Source organism: Mustela nivalis, assembly GCF_964662115.1.
Source record: "Mustela nivalis genome assembly, chromosome: 7".
In the NCBI taxonomy this organism is placed as follows: Eukaryota; Metazoa; Chordata; class Mammalia; order Carnivora; family Mustelidae; genus Mustela; species Mustela nivalis.
The window spans coordinates 49,008,465-49,029,999 of NC_139026.1; the positions used below are offsets into that span (position 1 = coordinate 49,008,465).

Genomic DNA, 21,535 nt, shown 5'->3' on the forward strand with positions numbered 1-21,535 from the left:
GATTATAGAGTCCAGCCTCTTTATCTAACAGATCTAAAGCCTGAGGGGTGAATGAGTTGCCTGGGCTAAGGAGGGAGTACTCTTCCAAGCACAGTAGCTTCTCTACAGCCTTTCTGTCCACAGTGCCAAGAAGGACATTTGATCACCTTTGGCACTGAAGCTCGAAGTAGGACAATCTATGGGAACATCACATTAACCCCTGAAAGCCTGGGGGTTGGAATTATTAATCATCTCAGGGTATTACAGAAAGACTGAAGATGGTAGATTTCAGCTGTATTAGTTTTTTCTTTCAGGTTACCTGGGTCAAGGTGAACCTTAACAACTGCTTAACCTATGAGAATGTTAGATAGGACCCAGTTAGCCTGCTTCAAATGGAGACAAAGGAAACTTGAAGAATGCATATATTGAATTAGATTCCCCCACTGTTTCAGTAGATTTTTAGTTACATGACATTTTTAGAGTCCGTTGAAGATCCTTTTATTTTTCTTATTTTTTTAAGACTTTTTTTTGACAGAGATCACAAGTAGGCAGAGAGGCAAGCAGAGAGAGGAGGAAGCAGGTACCCTGCTGAGCAGAGAGCCTGAAGGCAGAGGCTTTAACCCTCTGAGCCACCCATGCACCCCAAGATCCTTTTAAATGAAAAAAAAAAAAACAAACAAAAAAAACAAAACACAAACCAGAACACCTTGTAAAATGTACTGTGGCTCAAAAATTAAAGAGATGATTATGATATCCATCAAATGAAAATTCACAAACACAACGATTTGTAAATGTACTTGCTGAAATGCTGCTTCCCTTTTAAAAAAATCAGAGACAGGGGCGCTTGGGTGGCTCAGTGGGTTAAGCCTCAGCTTTCAGCTCCGGTCATGATCCCAGGGTCCTGGGATCAAGCCGGAATCTGGCTCTCCGCTCAGCAGGGAGCCTGCTTCCCCCCTTCTCTCTGCCGGCTTCTCTGCCTGCTTGTGATCTTTCTCTCTGTCAAATAAATAAATAAGTAAAATCTTTAAAAAAAAAAAAAGTCAGAGACATGCATATGGCCTTTCTTTTGCATTTGTGATGAAGCAATTTCACAGAAAAGGGGAATATGGATAATATTAAACTCCAAATATTTGTAATGCCACCATTTTCGTAAAGACGTTTCCAATGCCTGTAACACTTAATAGAGGAAATCAATTTATGAATATCAGATATGTGTTTATATGTACTGTGGTTTCTCATGTCAATTCTAGGTCCTCTCATCAGAAAGTTCTTCCTTGACCATGTTCTCTCCCTTTCCTTCCTAGCCTGGCACTTGTTCCGGGAATCCCCATCTTGGGGACTTTGTATATGCTGTGCCCTCTCTACTCTGCCCTTCCCCTCTCCAGCTTAACCCTTAGATGACCTTTCGTTGGGGTGTTAAGCAGGGAAATCCAGGATTAGTTCATTTTAGATGCGACAACAAGGAAGATGGAAATTTCAGGGTAAGATTAGAGGACAAAATTATCAACAGATTAATCTTAGAAGTTTTCGGTGTCACAGCACACACTGCTTATTCTGTGGATCTGCCTTTTTTTTTTACCAGGAATTGCATCAAACGAAGAATGTCAGGCACAGTTAATAACAGGTTCTCTGAAATAATATATTCCCTTCTTCCCCAGACTATGTTTAAGTTGGGGATTCCTGGGTGGCTCAGTCAGTTAAGCATCTGCCTTCAGCTCAAGTCATGATCCCAGGTCCTGGGAACGAGTCCCACATCGGGCTCTCTGCTCAGTGGGAAACCAGCTTCTCCCTCTGCCTGCCATTCCCCCTGCTTGTACTCTCTCTCTGACAAATAAATAAATAAAATTTTCAAAAAAAATAAAATAAATGTCACTGTTCAGTTCAAGTGCCAAGTCCAAGTTTGAGTGCCCTTCTGCTGACCTTGGTCATTTGTGTACAGGGAGAAGAATTGGGCCAAAGAAAGCAGGGAGAGCAAAAGTAGTAGTGTTATGGCTGGTAATTATCTACATACTAATATAAATTTGTAACTGAAGAAAACCTCACATTACTTAGCATTAATAAAGACATTGGGGTAGCCTGGAAGTAATAGAAAAGCTGAAAGAAAAGTTAAAATAATAAAAAAAAAAAAGAAGCAGCAGCAGCAGCCTGGAAAAAGAAGGGAACTACTTACTTTGAAATTCTTCCCTGAGGCTCTGGTTGCAGTTCTATTGGCTAGGAGATCTTGGATAAATTCCCACCCTACTACCTCACAACCAACCATTCTGGGACTTGGTTTCCTCATCAGAAGATAATTATCACAATAACATCTAGCTGTGGTTATTGTGAAGATTAAGTGAATTAATCCATTTAGAACTGTGCTTGACCCAGAGTAAAGGCTCACTGAAAGTTATTTGGTAATAATAATATGATACCCCTTCTCAGCGTAGAAACTCTGTCTTATTGATTTTTGTGTTGGTAGAACTTGCCATAGAGCCTAGTATTGAGTATGGTGTGTAGTTGGTGCTCATTAAATGCTTGTTGTATAGGTGGTTGAATGAATTCTTTTAATCTAAAAGATGAAGAGATTTGATGACTCTGTTGATCCTTATAGATCTAGAGTCTCTAGATAAATAATTCTCTACTGAAGAGTGCTAGATATTTCAGAAAGATCAACAACTAAGGAAGGTCATGGTTATGTGGTCGGGTTTCATTTAATTGTACATTCTTTTATTTATCAGCCTATTTTTTATTCTGTCTTAAATACCTCAGGGATGAAATGAAAATCAAAAGGTGGGAAAAGATGGGAAGATAGAAATGAACAAGGGTTTTCAGACATGGTACCTTGATGATGCCCGTAGCAGTACCTCATGGTAAAACCATATGGGTGAAAGGTATATTTAGCTTTGAAATCCAAAGAGTTTTGGGGGACCAGCTTTTTAATGAAAGTTATGGCTGTAGCTCAGGACCTGGGAATAAAAATAACTAGGGAGAAGATTTAGATTCTTCGTAAAGAAGACATTTCAGAAATGGCAATCGTGACCTTATAAAAGGAATGAGTCATTGGAACTGTTAACCGAGGCCAAATAACCATGTGTCAAGAATGTTATTGATAGGATTTTTGTGTCACCAGAGAGACTGAGACCAAATAACCTCCATGGGGTGTTTCAACACTAAGATTTTAAAGGTGGGCAGATGAATCAGCTGATTTGGTTTTTAGTTCACTTAGAAAGTATGAGTTTGGGCAAGTCATCCTCTCTGAATCTCCTCAGCCAGAAAACTGGCTCTACCTGTCCTGAATGGATTAAAAAAAAAAAAAAAAAAAAAAAGAATTCATGTGCCATCTTGTTGTAACATGTTATAAAGGGGTGATTGCTTTTACTGCTTTTTTTGGGTCATTTGCTATGCATTCATTGAGGGTTCTATTTACTGAAGATTGTACTCAGCATTGTGCTTTAATCAAATGCATGATTCTGTTTTCCTTAGGAACTTTTTTTTGTGGGGATTGTACTTATTCAAATAAAAAAGGAGACTTTGATATAAAAAACAGAAAGTGTTACTAAATAAAAATAAGTTTGTGTCTTCTTTCCATAGCAGATTTAAGGGAAGTTATGTTCCTGATAAAAACATAGCCTCCTAGGGTTATTTTAAGACATTTTTCTTCTTTTGGATTTTAGATCGTTGGAATTTAGTGGGTGACATTTATGAGCCTTTTTTCATGTTGATAAGGAGCAGATTCTCATCACAACTTTCTATAATTTGCTTTTTAACTTTGTAGAAACAGAGTCAGTCGTCTGTGATGGCCATGATGATTTACCTGCTTTTCAAGGACTATTCAATTAGCTTGGATTAATTTTGCTAGAGCAGTTAGTTTTTATCAGAAATTAATGACATTTTTATTCTGAAAACAAGTTCTTCCATTTTAATACAGAGGATATGGTTGGCTGCCTTCACTGAGGCACTGGCACCTCTAGGAGAACAAAGCTTACTGCTCCAATTGATGTAATTTTGTCCTTCTTTCGGGAGTATGTGACCACAAACAGGAGGGAAAGAAAAGGATTGGAGAACTAACACTTTTTATGCACCTACCATGTACAAGAATGTTCATACTATTTTCACAGTGTTGGGGGTACGTAGCACATTGCTTCCATTATTTTGGTGATAAAATTAAAATTCTGAGAAGGTGATTAACATTCCAGTTAATCCCAATCCAATAAAATCCCAAGATTTTAAATTTGATAAGTCATGGTGATGAGATTTGGATTTAGATTTCTCTGATTCTAATGCCCAGTGCCTCTCCTTCTGCCATGGGTCTGTTCTAACCAGGATAAGTTCCAGAGATGTTGGGTTCTTGCCCCAAACATGAATGGGCAACACCCCTGTCCAACCACACACACACATACACACACACACACACACACACACACACACACACACACGTTGTTACCAGCAATTATCTTCACCTTTCCTGTGGTGACTTTGAGAAAACGAGAAGAACCAAAAAGGTACACGTAGGCTGATTTGTTTCTACAAATGAGGTTTTGGTGTTTCTTATTATACCTTTTTATATATACCTTTGGGAAGCTATACCAAACTATTTTATAATTTTTGAAGGAAATCAAGAAAATAGAAGGAATATTACTCTCTTTTGTAACCATCTGGCATCTTAAGATAGTAAAAGCAGGTAGCAGTTGTATGCACTTTTTGTTTTATATAAAGACATCTGAAAATGATATTGCAGAATATAAGCTGGTATTTTTAAAGTTTTTTTTTTTTTTAAAGGCTTTGTTTATTTGAAAGAAAGAGAGAGAGCCCACAGCAGGGGGAGGGGCAGAAGGAGAGGGAGAAGCAGGCTCCCTGCCAAGCAACGAGCCCAATGAGGGGCTCGACTCCAAGACCCCAAAATCATGACCTGAGCCGAGGGCAGATGCCCAACTGACTGAGCCACCCAGGCACCCGGGTCTTTTTAAAGTTTTTGTATTATACATTAAACTTTTGAAGTTTTTATGGTTATACTTTAAATGGAGAGAGTGAAATACATTTGTAAACTCTGTTATTTTCCTTTATATCTGCAAAAGTCTTACTTTTTTCCCCAGACAAAAGCTTTAATGTTTTTAAGTGAAAGAAGACATGACCCTTTTGTAGCTAGAGTTAGAATTGTGCTGAATGGGCTATTTCTACATTCTTTGCCCTAGTTGAAATAGCTACACAAGATGTAAACTGTGTATATCTCATTCCTGGCTCAGACCTCAAGGCCTAATTTATACTCAATTACTGTATTTGCCAGGATACGTATTGGAATTTATCGATTTTTACATACCTGTCTCTCGTATTGGCCTGAGAACAATTTGAAGCCAGGAACTTATTCATTTTATAGATCTCTAGAGATGTATTAGATCTAGATCTCTAGATGTATTAAGTCTTTAATAAATGTTTGTTGATTGACTGCATTATAATTGGATATACTGCATATAATAAGTGGATATAAGTGGGTAATAAGTGGATGACTTATTCATCCACTCCATCTCCCAAATGGAAGTTGGTCTTTAAAAAAAGTGCTCTTGGCTTTGGAACCAGCATGGAATAGGTGAAGTTCAAAGTCTCTACCTCTCCTGTGACTGAGATATGCCAGCCTGCATCTGACACATGAACTATACCTTTTTTTCTTCTTTTTTAAAAAATTGGGCTATAATCGACATAAAACACTGTGAAGTTCAAGGTGTACCATGTGTCAATTTGATACATTTATATTTTGCAATATGATTATGGCCCCTGTTAGCATGTCCTTTCTTTAAAATGATCATTTTATATCCTCCCTGAGATGGGGCACCTGGGTGCCTCAGTTGATTGAGCAGCCACTCTTGATTTTGGCTCAGGTCATGATCTCAGGGCTCGGGAATCTAGCCCTGCGCCAGGCTCCAAATTATCTAGGAGTCTGTATTCCCTCTCTCCTTTTCCCAGCTCAGTCCTTCTCTCTCTCTCTCTCTTTCTCAAATAAATAATAAATAAATAAATCTTTAATTCTTCCCTGAGGTTAAAACCTTGCCTTCCTTTGAAGACAACACTTTAGCAAACTTCTCTACTGGGGGTCACGCCTTTTTTCATTTCTCCAGATTCATAGAGGCTGATATCAAGCCTGCAGACTTCTTCATACACCCCTTGGACACTTCTAGACCAGCGCTACCTGTAGAACTATAACACTGGCATTCGTATGTAATTTTAAATGTTCTATTGGCCACATTAAAAAAAGTAAAAAGAAATAGATGAAATTAATTTTAATTATACATTTTATTTAGTCTAATACATCCAAAAGTTACCATTTTAACATGTAGCTAACTAAACATTTTCCCCCTGGAGAGAGAGAAAGCATGCGTGTCTGACAGAGAGGCACTTGTGCACACAAGTAGGGGGTGGGGCAGAGGGTCAGGGAGAGAGAGAATCCCAAGCAGGCTCCATGCCCAGTGCAGAGCTTCATGTGGGGCTCTATCCAAGGACCCTGAGTTCACAATCTGAGCTGAAATCAGGAGTTGGATGTTTAAATCACTGAGCTACACAGGCCACCCCCAACATAAACATTTTTAATGATATGTGTTACTTTTCTTATTCCAAGTCTGGCATTCATTTTACACTTATACAGCACCTCTCAATTCAGACAGGCCACATTTCAAGTGCTTACGAGCTTCTTGTGTCTAGTGGCTACTGTATTGTGCAGTTTAAACTATTGTTCCCTTGAAATTTCTCAATATTTCAGAGCCTTTGTTTTATACCATCTGTTTCCCATAACCTTTTCTGGGACTGAGAAGATAATTTCTTACTTTTCAAAGTTGTAGTAGAATCAGTTGCTGTATCATTTCCCCATTTCTTTCCCTATTGCCACCTTTGTAGATTCTAATATCTATGATCTTACTCTCTCTCTCAGTGTCTTATGTCACTTCCACTTAACTCATCATCATTTCCATTCTTTGATCCTTATCATCCCCCAAATCTCTTAACCTCCAAAGCTCCTCTCTCTGGCCACAGTTGCAAGCATTCTGTTATTACCTGTCGCCATACCCTTGCTCCTAGTCATTCCAAACTGTGGAAGTAATTTCAGTTATTTCAGGTATGAGCATATGGATTGCGTTATTAAACTGCTGTGCCTACCTGGTCTCAATAAAGCTGATGTTTGATTCATTTGTGAAATATTTATTAATATTCACTTCAAGTCATTTGTTTGTCATGCAGTTTTCTAGATATTCAGTATAAAGCTGTGGACAAACAGTAGAGGTCCTTGCCCTCATGGAGGTTCCATTCTACTGAAGAAATAGATGAAAAATAAGGCTTTGTCCTCTCTTTGCCACATCTGCTGCAAAAATGAAAACCATTTTCATCAGTCAGATGATTGACATGCCCCCAAATGTCGACATCACTCAGAAGGGATGCACCATTACCGTAAAGGGCCCCAGAGGAACTCTGCAGATGGACTTCTGTCATATCAATATAGAACTCAGTCTCCTTGGAAAGAAAGAGAAGAGGCTTCGAGGTGACAAATGGGGGGAAACAGAAAAGAACTAGCTACTGTTTGCACTGTCTTACAGTCACGTATAGAACACCATCAAGGGTGTTACACTGGGCATCTGTTGCAAGATGACGTCTGCGTGTGCGCACTTCCCCAGCAGTGTTGTTATTCAGAATGGTTCTCTTGTTGAAATCTGAAATTTCTTGGGAAGAAAAATACAAAAATACGTCCGCAGGGTTTGGATGAGGCCAGATGTTGCTTGTTCAGTATCTCAGGCCCAGAAAGATAAGTTAATTCTTGAAGGAAATCTATCAAACTCAGCTGCTTTGATTCAGCAAGCCACAACAGTTAAAATCAAGGACATCAGAAAATTTGGGGATGGTATCTGTGTTACTGAAAAAGGAACAATTCAACAGGCTGACGAGTAAGATCTAAGTTGTCCAGCTATAGAAACAGCAAGATGCCGGATGATTTTTCAGATTTATTTGTGATGTTTTAAAGATGCAATAGAAGCTGGAGTGATATGAGAAGAAAGAAAAAGCCATTGTCATATATAATATGTTAGCTAATGATGTCACACAGTAAGATAAAGCAGAGAAGGGAGTGGCCGAGTGTCATGGATGGGTGTTGAAATTATAGATCGCGTGGCCAGGGAGGGTGAGCAGAAACACGATGTCTGTGCAGGAAAGCATTGGAGAAAGTTAGCAGTAAGGCATGCAGGTATCTGGGAGTGGGATGTTTGGGTAGAGGGAACAGCAAATACAAAGGCCTTAAACCCACCTGTAAGCCATTGCTGCTAAGAGGAGCCTATGGATGAAGATCATTCATAGGAAAACGTGATCATTGGCTTCTGCAGATTGAGACCTACTAGGAGCAGCATAGAGATGGGAAATGGCAGAAGCTACTGAGTCCAACCTCTCTCGTTTACTGACGGGAGCATTGACAGTCAGATCAGTTCTGTGGCTTGCTCAAGATCACAGGGCTGTTAAATAGCAAGTTTGATTCTGGACCCAGGTCCCCTGAACACCAGGCCTGGCATTTGGTCATTCCTGCTGAATCAACATGGCGGTCCTGTGGTCTCCATAGTAGAACAGTTTGATATTGCAATACATCCGTGATGCTGACCATCCCAAGGAGATTCCCCAGCTTAAGGGCCAAATTCCCCACAAGGCTGCCCTTGCTTTTGAGGCCAGCTACAGTCTTGGGGGTCCCCAGGCCACTGGCACTTCTGTCCAGCTGGCGACAAAGTCAGGGTATCTTCAATCACCTCAAAGTCGATAAGTCACTAGAACAGCCCACAGAAAACAGGAAGGCATTATGCCTACAGTTATATTTTTGTTATAAAGGATACAAATCAGAACTAGCCAAATGAAAATACATACAGGGCAAGGTCTGGAAGTGTCTTGGACTCAAAACTTTCATGTGCTCTCCCTTTGGAATCAGGACACCTTGCCCTCCAGACACATCAATGTGGTCAGGAAGCTCCTCAGAGCCTTGGCTCCAAGTCCCAACCCTCTCATCACTTGGTTGGTCTTTCTAGCACCACTGGCACCTCTCCTGCAGTGGGCCTGGGGCCCTCCGGAGCCGCTTCATTAACATAAACTCTGATGTGGTCCGAGGACCTACTGTGAATAACAAAGACATTCCTGTCTCTCAATTCCGAATTTAGAAACTTGGCTGCAGGAACCTGGGACAGAGACCAAACACATGCTTTATAATACAACAGACAGAAATACGAAAATAATTTGGCCTCTGAATCTTTCCACGCTGTAGCCGGCTCAGAGATCAGAAGGAAGCAGTAACTGCGGGGAGAAACATCCTGACTCTGAAGGGGATATCCACAATCAAAGCTGAAGTTCATCTCTTTGTTAGAGGGGCATAAAGTCATGGTAAATGAAAATGTGTTTAGCTCATCTCTTTCGTCTGGGCCTCCTCTGGAGAACAGGGCATGTAGATGGATTTAAATTGCTCAGGATAAAGTTGATGTCACCTACTCCTTGGCTTGAGGGTGTTGGCAATTCCCCTTTCATTACCTCATAGGTGAAGGAAGTCTTTGCTAATGAAGTTCTTTCTGGTGTCTCCTGGGCAGAGAGTGAATCTCATAACAAATATTTGTTCAGTTGCTTACTGTGTTTCCTCTATCAACTTCCATGATCCCTGTAGGATTTTTCAAGTTTAAACAAGCGTTCAACTAGTGTTTAATATCTAGTTAGAACAAAAAGCTACATAAACAGGCGGCTTGTATTGAAAAAGAAGGAAAACATTATAAATTTTACTCACTGAAAGCTACTGAATTGTTTTCCCTGCTCTTCTTCTACACCGACAGTAAAACTTTATTGCAAATTATAAAAAGAAGAAGAAAAACATTAGATGGAGGGAAGAAACATTCCTTGGTGTAGGGGGAGCTTGGTAATTTGTCACTTGTTATTTTTACTATAAAAATGTATCGAAGGTTCACTCGGTGAACACAGTTTTTTTTGTTTTGTTTTTGGTATCTGTCATGTGCAGGGCACTGTGTGAGGCACCGGTCCCCAAACATGACCAGAACCCTGTTGCCCCTTTCAAGTCTCCTGCCAGATGATTATGATACGGTGTACATTGAGTGAGTGGAATTCTTTCTTCTGTATCATGCAAGTAGAGAAGCGGAGAGCTGAAAGGCCTCCAGGGAGCAGACATGCAAAGGTCAGAGAAAGTTTCCTGGAGGAGGTAGTGCCTGAACTAAGTATGAAAGGATGAGTAAGTGCTCTGCCTGCCAAAGTGTGGCCGATGCTAGGTGAACAAAGGCCTTGGAGGGGAGATGGAACTGCAGAGGAGACTCAGAAACAATGCTGTGAACTAGAGACTGAGCTGTGAGAAATGACCTGGAAAGGTGACAAGTGATCACATCGTATGCTGCAGTAAGTAGATCTTGGACATCTTTTAGTCCAAGGGCAAGAAAGTACCATTCCGATTAAGGTGCTGTTTTATGAGAAGGCAAGCTCAATGAGGACATACTCATTCACCTTGGGACAGGGAGTAAGGCTGCTGGGAGAAGTTTGGTGGGGTCAAGAATGGAGAAAGACTGTTGAATGAAATGGCTGTTGAAGGCAAGAAGGTCTGCAAAGGAATAAAGTGCCGTAAGGAGAAAAACAAGCCCAAGGAATATGATGGGAATCTGCTAAGATTTAGTCCTGGGCTATTGTTGAATACAGTTGCTCAGTGACATGTATAGACCCCTGACACTATTCAAATACTTCCAGAATTAAGAAGGAAAGCGGAGTTCGCTTTGATGAATAAATATTGCCCCAATGATATATCCATCCATGGAAATGTGAGATTTGAGAGGTCAGAGATGTCACTTTCTTCATTTCATCTCGTTATGATTTCCTCGGAGCCTATGACGGTGTCTGGTACATAGGAGGGCCCCAATTAATTTTTGTTGAATGCACCAAATATACAGAAACTAAATGTATACCCTGATGAAACTGTGTGGAGGAAGAAGCAAATAACAGATATTATGTGTTTAATATGATAAGTGAATTTTAAAATCAACAAAATGGCAAGCTGAGCTGAGCTCTCCTACGACTAGAGTTATGTTGGGGGAAAATGTCAGCAGTCATTTCCATATAACATAAGACAGAATTTATTTTTAGTTTAATTACACACAGTGATCTCATCTTTTATTGTAGATTTCTCTGGGGAATTAACATGTTGATGATCCCAAACCCTTGTGAAGCTCCTCTGGGAAGAGCTACTATCTTGGTCATGCCTTGATATTGGAAAAGCGCTACCCACCTCCGTTTTTATTGACTATTTAAGACAAAGGTTAGGTCAGTTCACCAAAAGCTTATTTGCTTTGGAAACTTATGTTCAGCCAATAAGTCCAGTGTCCAGAAGGAAAATTAGACTAAAGGCTGAAAGATCCCACATGTAGGGAAGATTATTAATAAAAATGAAAGTTGCTGCCTATAGGAATTATAATCACCCCTTGCTAGGCTCACTGCCCCTAAACCACACAGGTAATCTATGAGTCTTTCTCTCCGAGTTCAGCCCCTTGAGCTAACGTCTTGGGTGTTGTGTCTTTAGTATGTGTAATCTTTATTCTTCTGCTCAGTTGACTAAGATTCAGTTCCGTGTCCAGCTAAGGGACCTATTTGCTTAAGTCTCAGAACCTGGCATATAGGGGTCCTCAATAAGTACTTGTTGAGTGACTCCTTCCCCCACTTTTTAAAAAGATTTTATTTATTTGTTTGACACAGAGAGAGAGATCACAAGTAGGCAGAGAGAGAGGGGGAAGCGGGCTCTCTGTTCAGCAGGGAGCCCGATGTGGGACTCAATCCCAGGACCCTGAGATCATGACCTGAGCAGAAGGCAGAGGCTTTAACCCACTGAGCCACCCAGGTACCCCCCTTTCTTTTAAGAGTGAGAGGGAGGGAGGGAGAGATGGGAGGTGGAGAGGGAGAGAGATAATGTTAAGCAGGCTCCATGCCCAGAGCAGAGCCTGATGTGGGGCTTGATCTCACAACCCTGAGATCATGACCTGAGACAAAATCAAGAGTCAGATGCTTAAAAGACCCAGCTATGCAAGTGGCTCTGAGTGAATCTCTTTAAAAGTTGAAGTATTTAAGCAGTTGCTGGATGATTTTGATGATTCATTTCTAGGGTGGGAATTAATTCTTAGAGTGGTAGAGTTTCTAATTTCGTCTCTTTCTCAAATGACTAGTGAAGTAAAAACAATTAAGATGGTTATACTGATGGGGTGTATGTCTGCTGGTTTTGCTTTCGTTACTCCTGGATGGATAGAATCCTTGTGAGGCTCTCTTTGTAGTTGTAGATTTTAACTGAGATATATAATACTTCTCGTTCTTGGCTTCCACTACCTTTACCAGATTTGCCTGTGGCCAAGAGCCTTTATGTTTTCACTTAGTCTAGCTGGGTTGTGGTTGAGAAGAATAGCTTTTTGATGTTTTCAGACTGTAATATATGAAAGGAAATATTAAATGACCTTTCTTTATCTATAAAAATACATATATTTTCTTTTCCAGTAATCTTCATAGTCAATGGATTTAGTAATGTCTAGGTAGCAAACTATACAAATTCACTGTTTTATTTAGTTATAAGTAGCCTTCAGAATTTGGCACATAACCTATAGTTGATATTGGGGTCATGTAACAATTTAATAAAATATTAAAAAGAATCTGAAAATTCCATGATGATTTAGCAGATTTAAGGAAAAAATTTTGGGACGCAGTGTTAGAAAACTCATGGAGCCTTCGTCACTGGTATTTTATCTAATATTCTCTGATTTCTCATTTCTGGGATTGAATTCTCCCCCTCATTCTTCTGTGCCCTTTTATTTAAAAAAGGATGTGCATAATGATTATGCTCATTATTTTCGAAACCTGAGATAGTCTTCCTAAATTCAAAAAAGGAAATTATGACAATTACTTTTACTTACAGATTTAAATAGTTCTTTGAGATTTTAGCATCTCTCCTAAAATATTAAAATCGATGACTACTCCCTATTACTCCCCTGGATTTCACTGTCAGTCTTCCTCTACAATAAGCCCTGGTTTTCATCATCATTCTACTCATTGCTTAGTCACCTGCCAGAGTGATGTTCTTTGTTATCCTTCTGAAAATTTCAAGGACATCAGGAACCTCCTAATTGTGCAATATTCATTCTTTTTTCTTGATGGAATCGTTGACGTTGTTGGTCACCCCTCTGCAGTATTTCAACGTTCCCTTCGCCTCAAATCATCTCTGCGACATGATATACTGTTTAGCACTTGTACTGCTTCTTCTTTCTCTCTCTTTCTTGGTCCTTCAATTTAGCAGTATTTAAGGGTTCCTGATCCCTTGCCTTTTCCTTTGTTCCCCTTAAGAGACTTTAATTCTGTTCCCTCTACTTTCAATGTCCACTTGAAGGCAATGAATTCAAGAAACAACAGAACAGAATATAGCATAGAGGGGGTTGGGGAAGGAATGCATCGCATTTTAGGAATTCCTTTACCCTGTGCATGCTGGTGGCTGTGGTTTTTCCTAAGCTTCTGAGCTCTACCATTTGACAGAGCTGGGAGAAGATTCCACCATCCACTAGAGCTGCTCTGAATTAGCCTAGATTCTTAGAGCCAAGATAGATCTGACACATCCATCTTCCCTTTGCTTTACATCTGGGATTAGACCTGCTCCCTGGCAGACAATGAGTAGGGCCAAGAGCTCTCTGAATTACCTATATGGTCAATACAGTATCTGGATAGAACTTCCCCTCTTTCTAGGTTGAAAACAGAGGGACCTCTAGGTCTATAGCCCATGACATAACTGTGCAGACTACAGGAAAGAAGCATCAAGCTGAAGGATCAGAGGAAGAGAGTACTTTTGAATATGACTTATTACAGGAAATACCTACTATTTTGAATAACTTAGGTATCCTACGTTGGCTACAAAGAGGCAGAATCTCAATGAAAGAGCATAAAGCTCAGAGGAAATAATGCTTTGAGGTGAAAGAGAGCCTGGATGACATGAGCAAAAGATAACAAGGGAGAAAAAAACCACAAATGATATGGAAAAATTAAAATTTACTTTGGAGTATTTAAGGAACAGAATTGACATAAGGGAAAATATAGCCAATCACAAGAAGGATAACCTTACAATGGTCTTCTAGAACATGGAGAAAAAGTGCACTGAGATGAGAAAGGCAAATGAGCAGGTGACTGAAGGCAAGGACTGGGTTCAGAGGTCCACCCTACATTAGGATCTGGGAATACAAATGTGCATAAGACAGGTTTCCTGTCCTCAGTGTCCTCACAAGCAAGTCAGGAAATAGACCTGGGGGGGCTTCCTGAAAGATGTATGATTTGATTTGTTCTTAGAATGGATAATACTTGAACAGGCAAGTGTGAAGGAGGAAAGGCATCTAGGAGAGTGGCAGCTTGGGTAAAGGTAGAGAGGTAGGAGAGCATAGGGTATTCATTTATTGTTAAACAATATCTTTCAGACATCTTCCATGTGTGAACCCCCACTTGTGGTGAGAGCAATGAACAAGACAAAAAAGGTCTGGTCATCTGTGGAGTTTATATTCAAGAGGGAGGAAACCAAACAATGTACAAAGAAACAAATATATCAATAAAATAATTTCATATAGTGATATAGTCTATGAAGGAACCAAATCAGATTGATAAGATAGAGCTTAACTCGTGGTGGGAGATAGGGTGGCTATGGAAAGCCTCTGCTCTCGAGTGGTAACATTTGAGCTGAGACAGGAATGCTGGGATGGAACCACCCATACAGAGAGTTGAAGAGCCTTCTAGAAGAAAGACATAGCAAATGCAAAGGCACTGGAGCAAGGCTTGTTCAGGAAATGATGAATTTGATTAGAATTGTAGCCGGGTTGTTCTTATTTTCATACAAGGATTGGAAGAAGCATTTGGAAAGATTACTGGTCTTGAGAATTAGAATGAGTTTGATTCTGTTCTTAGATCTGCCAATAACTATCTTCAGAACTTTGGGCAACTTATTTAACCTGTCTTGATCTCAGTTCTCTGCTCTGTGACATGAGGGGAATGGTCAGTAGCTATATGCTTACATTTGGGTAAACATACCATCTACCCCTGGAGATACACAGTGGTGTGTCAGGTCAACCCATAACCGCAGTATAGACACTTGGCAACTTTCTGGGCTATTAATTTCACTAAAAGTCAAGGGGAAATTATATATAAATAATATTATGCACTAAAACACAAAATTCCCTTGCATTTTTAAGATTAAAATATCAAATGTCAAGGATACTTCATGTTTTTGATAGGCCACTCTATTTCTGTCCTCATAATGAATTTCAGTGGAAAAGTTTAGAAAGCATTAGTCTAGACACTGAACAATTCTGTTATCCACTATCCTTTTAGAAGTTCTTCATCATTGGGTTATTTATTGTTAACCTCTTTTCCTCTATGACTGAATGAATAATCCAATGTAAATTGTTTCCTATGGCTTTTAAGGGAACTCCTTTCAACTCAGAGAAGGAACTCTAAAACCAAAGTATTTCTAAGAGTTCTGGAGGGCAATAAATACCAAGTTTGGAGAGAGGGAAAATCATCACATAAATTATTTGTTGTAAATATTGTTTTTACTTCACAATGATTTCACAGATGCTTCACTTCCCAACTGGGTCTCAGAAGACCCAGTCCTTATGATTGGAATTTACATTTTAAAATATCATGTATTCAAAAGCATATTTTCTTCTCTCATGGTTTGGGGTTCAACCAGTAGCTTCCAGAAGATCGATCGTGTCAGGATATTTTTAATTCTGAGTAGCAGATAACCCTGCTTAAACTGGCATAAGCAATAAGCAGAGATATGATCACACATAACTGGCAGCCAGAAGTTGAGTTGTCCCCACTCCATCTTTCTAGGATCTCAGCTCTGCTCTCTTCCATGTGTCTCCTTTTTTCTCAAGCTGGCTTCCACCGCTGTCCCAAGATAATCACCAATTCTGGTAGCAGTTGTCCCTAATCGTGGTGAAAGAAAGGGCTTGTTCTCCAGCCATTGACTGAAAATTCTTTCTTCCAGTATGATTGGTTAACCTAGGTCATGTGACCACCCCTGAGCCATCAATACCAAGGCTAATGAGATGAGCATATAGGCTGTCTGGACTTAGCCTTGGATCTTGGGATCCCTTGAGGTCCCTTGAGAACAATGGCTGTCCTGAGAGGGCAAAATCCTGACCTAAGTTGTGGCTCCATTAGAGAAGAGGAAGGAGGAGGATAGATACTGGGTGACGACCATTCCTATAAGGTAGGAGTCTATAGAAATGACTAAAGATCTTTTAGTAAGCACTTCTATTTGTTCTTGACTGGTAGCAGCCAAGTTCTAAGGAGCCGGTTTCCTTCTTGTGAGCAGAAAAAGAATGGGACTGAAATGTTTCATTTAGAAAATATTTACTGGGTTTGTACTGTGCTTTAAGAACTGAAATCCATAAGGTAGTCACATAACACTTAATAATAGTGACAGGAATGACCAAGAGCACAGGGACATGTCTTACTGATCTTATTTGCCTTTAATCAGTATCTGCTCCAGGATAAGCTCTGTGAGAGTGGGAACTTTCCTACTGCTTTTCTCCCTGTGCTCTCCAACCCCTAACATGCTGCTTGACATACACTGAACATGCTGCACATATTTATTGAAATAATGTTTATCAGAGCCAAAATCACTAGTGATTTCTGAAAAGATAATGCAATAATAGAGCATGTACAACAGAAGCTCGGTCGCATGCTTGAAGGGGTGGAAGGTTCTGTAAGGTAAGAAGTCTGAGGAGGGAAATTAATTCTTCCCCCCTTGGAGGGTGTTAGCATGTAATGGAGGGCTTTGGGTGCCAGAGAAGCTCTGAGACATTGACACAATGGAACAAGTTGGGTGATGTCTATGTGGAAGGAAGCTTTCTACTTGACAAGACTATTTAGCACAACACCTGACACATAGCTCATACTCAATAAATAAATAAATAATGCATGAAAGAATGGTGAGCCTTCTAATTAGATTTGGGAAAATATTATGATTAGATTAAATAGTTAAATGTTCATATAGTTAAATGTGCCTTCATGCATTTATTTTTTTCTTTGCTTATAGTGGTGTGATTTGTAGTAATATTAGCTTTGTAATTTTAATGGAACGCTGTATTTTTGACAGAAAACGGTAGCTCAGTGAAATGTGCTTTGACTCTTTGACTCGGTATTCCACATCAAACAAAAGTCTGATTATTTGGAGCACAGGTGCATAGATTTTCCACCCAACCAAATTGCCTTCTTAGGGTCTGACAGCAAATAACCTCAGGGCCTACCCCCCAAGAATGCAAACTGATGTCTGAAGTCATGAAGGATAGTTTGCTGGCATATTTGGAAAAGTCTGGAAAGGCCATATAATTCAGCTGTCCCATTTTGTAGATGGAAAACCTGAGCTTAGCCAAGCAGGGTGATGGCCTGCTATTTCAGGGCTGGGTCAGTGGTAGAGGTAGAAATCGAACTCGGGTTTCTCAGCCGAACTGCTCTAGTGTGGCCGAGAGAGGAACTAAGGGGTAATTGAGAGCAGCAGGCTTATTTTTGAGTGTTTGATTTTCTGCAGTAGCTGGCTTCGAGCTATGGGGGTCTTGCAAGTCCTGAATAGACCTTTCTTTTGCTAATGGACCATTTGGAATAGGATAAAAAAAAAATAAAGTAACAGTCTCCTTAGGTGGTGGAGAACATTATTACATGTAAAAGACTGCGGTTATTATCAGAGGAACTGGTAACATTGACTGTAAAACACTGAGAAATTTCAACAAAAACTCCTCAGTGACTCCTTCTGAAGAACATTGTGAGGTAATGATTTTGCTAACATTGAGAAAGGAGCCATTCCTTTGAGAATGCTGTTTTCCTTCCCATGTATGAGGAGAATCTGTCAATTCGCACCTTTTCATTATTCTTATATTAACATGTCTAATAAACTTAGCCTATTAATTTATCATAATTCATACTTTCACGCTATTTCTCCTTATCATTCAGAAAATTTCTTGTAACAGACTGCAATGTGTATGGTGTTTAGGATACCTTCCGGGTTTAGAAATTCTGACATTCTGTATTTTCCACCTTCTGACTTCAGACAAATGAAAACAGACTGTGTTCATTCACTCTTCTGTATAATGTAAGAGGGGTATTGTACTATGCTTCTCATACTTGAGAATGTATTTTTACTTCCTTTTGTCTTCTTTAAAAAAAAAAGATTTTATTTATTTTTTGAGAGGGAGGAAGAGAGAGAGAGAGACAGAGGGAGAGCAAGCCAGGAAATGAGCAGGGGGAGGGAGAAGCAGACTCCCTGCTGAGCAGGGAGCCGGAGGGACTCCATCCCAGGACCCCGGGAACATGATCTGAGCCCAAGGCAGGCGCTTAACTGACTGAGCCACCCAGGCGCCTCTCCTTTTGTCTTTTTCAACAGACTTTTTTTTTTTTTTTTAAGATTTTATTTATTTATTTGACAGACAGAGATCACAAGTAGGCAGAGAGGCAGGCAGAGAGAGGAGGAAGGGAAGCAGACCCCCTGCCGAGCAGAGAGCCCGACGCGCGACTCGATCCCAGGACCCTGAGACCATGACCCGAGCCAAAGGCAGTGGCCTAACCCACTGAGCCACCCAGGCGCCCCTCAACAGACTTTTTATATTCTGGTTACCACTGCTGGCCTGACTCAAGAAAGGTTTGGGTCCTTTGCTTGCTGCTTGGCCATCTGCGCTAACCCCGTCTCATTATTACTCCTGCATCCTGTTTCACTTGTATGCACCAGTGTGTATGCAGAGGTCTTTACTTAGCTATTAAAAAAAATGTCTCTGACTTAGATATTTAAAAATTCTTTTGGCATTGTTTCTTTACTCATCTTTTAGTCCTGTGGGCTTATTTCCTTATTTCCTCTTCCTATGAATCTCATCTGCCCCATGCTGCCCCAAATCTCAACTGCCCAAAATCTGTTAGAAAAGCAAGAGTCTCATCATTTTTTTAAAAGTACAATGTCACTAGTAACATAATTATTTTCATATTTTGAATGAAAATATTTCTTATCTTGCATATTAATTTTTATCTGGTTACTCTTATGAACTAAGCTTCTGTTTTGTGATACTGCCCAGTGTTCTCTCAATTAGTTGGTTCAATACAAGATCACTGTTCAAATCAGCCCAATTCATTTCATAGCAAGTTTTTTGTGTGTGTATGTGTGTGTATTTTGCCCAGAGAAGAGAAAAGGAATTCAGAGAATGTGATCCACTTTGTCTGCTGATGGTGCAACTCTGGGTATGTTATCTCTACCTGCAACATGGGCTCAATTTATTTTTCAGAGATTTTCACTAGATTTTAAATGGAATTTGTTTAATGTATAGCGCATTCAGCAAAAATATGTTACGTGCCTGCTGTGTGTCAGGCTCTTTGCGTTGTGGTGACTGTGACATACCTGGGGTAGACTTAATTACATTAAGAACTAGCAATGTTTCTCCATGTCTTCTACGTTCCTGGCATTGTGTTAAAGTATGTTAAATGTTTATCTCATTTAATTAACTTTCAAAAGCTCATGAGTTGCAGATAAAATAATTATTCCCATTTTCTAGATAAGGAATTGAAACCTAGGGTCAGGGATCTGCCCAACATTTCTCAGCAAGTATCTGAGATTCCAGCCAGGTCTTTCTCAATCCAGACCTGAGCTTTTAACCTGTATGGACTCACAAAAACGCAAGGAGGGTTGAGGATTTGATAGAGGGAACAGTGATGGCCCTTACCTGATGATTTCTACTTTTTATCCTGAAGTATCTTAAAAAGTAAGATCTGCTGAGTATTGAGTAGTATGAGGAAGAGGATAGGGGTTTGTGGAGAGCTGGAGAGATTTGGCAGAACTCTCATTGAGTAGGAGGGTTAGGGGATGGTGGACACTGAGCTGGAATAGTAGGCATTCCCCAGGAGTCAGCTGATGCTGTGGCCCATGATTTAGTGGTGCAATCAATGTGGCAAATAATGTACAGTGTTGCAAGACACATTTTTAAAAAGGGAGTCAAACAATCTAATAGTTATTTGTATCAGTTAGGGTTCATTTCAGTTGCTAGTAATAGAAATCTGAAACTTTCTAGGCTTTTAAGACACAGGTTCATTTTTCTTTCATGCAAAATAAATTTTAAGGTAGGTAGTCAAGGGCTTGTATGATATCTCTACAGTCATCAGTGGCTCAGCTGTTTCTTTTGCACCACTCTTCCCAGGCCAGGCTTTCTATCTCATCTTCACAAAATAACTGCTGGAGTTCCGGCCATCATGCCCATATTCGAGATGGGAGAAGGACAAAGGCTGTCAGCTGAGTCAGATCCTTTGTAGCATTCTCCCAGAAGCCTGTCAATGACTTGTGCTCAAATCTTTAGATACTCTTAAATGCAGGGAAGTCTGAAAATTACAGTGTTTATTTATTTATTTTGTTGTTGTTGTTCATTTGTTTGTTTTAAGCCCAGGCACATAGCTGCCTATACAGTATGGGGACCTGCTTTTAAAGAAAATAAAATAAAACTGGATATTAAATAGACAGTGCAGTCTCTGCAACACCTTTCTATACCTGAAGCTTCTGTTGTACCCTTATATTTGGAAATCTAAGATGAAAATTAGACATCAGATGAGTACGTTGTGAAATTCTCTCCCAAGGTTAGAATGTAAATAACCACCATTGTTTTATACTTTAAGATGACTTAAGAACATGGAAATCATGATTTTAAAAGGGGGGAAGGCAAAAAAAAAAAAAAAAAAAAAAAAAGACACTTCCTCCTTTTTCCCCCCAGGGCAAGGCTTGCATCATGTAAATTGTTTTGGGTTGCTGGTGTGTTCTCGAGGCAGGAAGTTGGATATATTAAAAAAGTGTTTACTGCTGATTGTTCTGTGTATTTATTAATTGGTTTTCTTCATTCTTTCCCAAAGAGATTTCACAGTAGTTGGTTCTTCTTATAAACAGTTGGTTTCTAAATGAAATATAAATCAGCTACATCCTCTTTAAAAAGATAAAGTCGAAGGAACATTTTTGAAACAAACACGATTTATTTCATATTAATAACTTTCTGTATTTCTGTTCTTGGAAGCAGCGAAGCTTTTTCCTAATTCTCTTTCTTTTCGGATGGTAAGCAAGTGGAGAAATTAGCTGGAGCTACTTGATGGTAACTAAGTGAAGAGATTCAAGATGGCCTGAAATTATAAGGATCTGGAGAAGAGGAAATTTCAGAGCTTAGCAAAAGATAATACCTTCGAATCTATAGAATTGATTTCTTTCAACATTTAAGTGTCTCCAGATCAAGCTTCCAGTTTCATTGGGTGGTTTTAAACAGATTCAGATTAATGATTTGTATTTTCATCAACCAGTTCTTTGCTGGTTGATGTTTGCCTCAGTGTCTTGCCCCTAGAGTACAAATGAGTGAAGGTACAAATGAGGTACCTGTAGGGTGGTCTACAGTGTGCTGGGCTGATTAGCCGGGGTCTGCAACGCAGGGATGGGAGGGTATAGTGGGTGGGAAAGGTGAGTTCAGCTGGGAATTAGAAATAAAGAGCAGGGTGAAGGAATCATTCAGGAGGCTGG

General features: G+C 39.8%; 1 protein-coding gene and 1 pseudogene across 8 annotated transcripts in view; both read left to right on the forward strand.

Annotated features, from left to right (window-relative positions):
• GRIP1 (glutamate receptor interacting protein 1) overlaps positions 1-21,535 on the forward strand; it is a 674,728-nt gene that overhangs the window by 132,431 nt on the left and 520,762 nt on the right. The window lies entirely within an intron of this gene.
• Positions 7,309-7,881, forward strand: LOC309869418 (large ribosomal subunit protein uL6 pseudogene; annotated as a pseudogene). The gene has a single exon. The product of its transcript is annotated as a large ribosomal subunit protein uL6 pseudogene (transcript).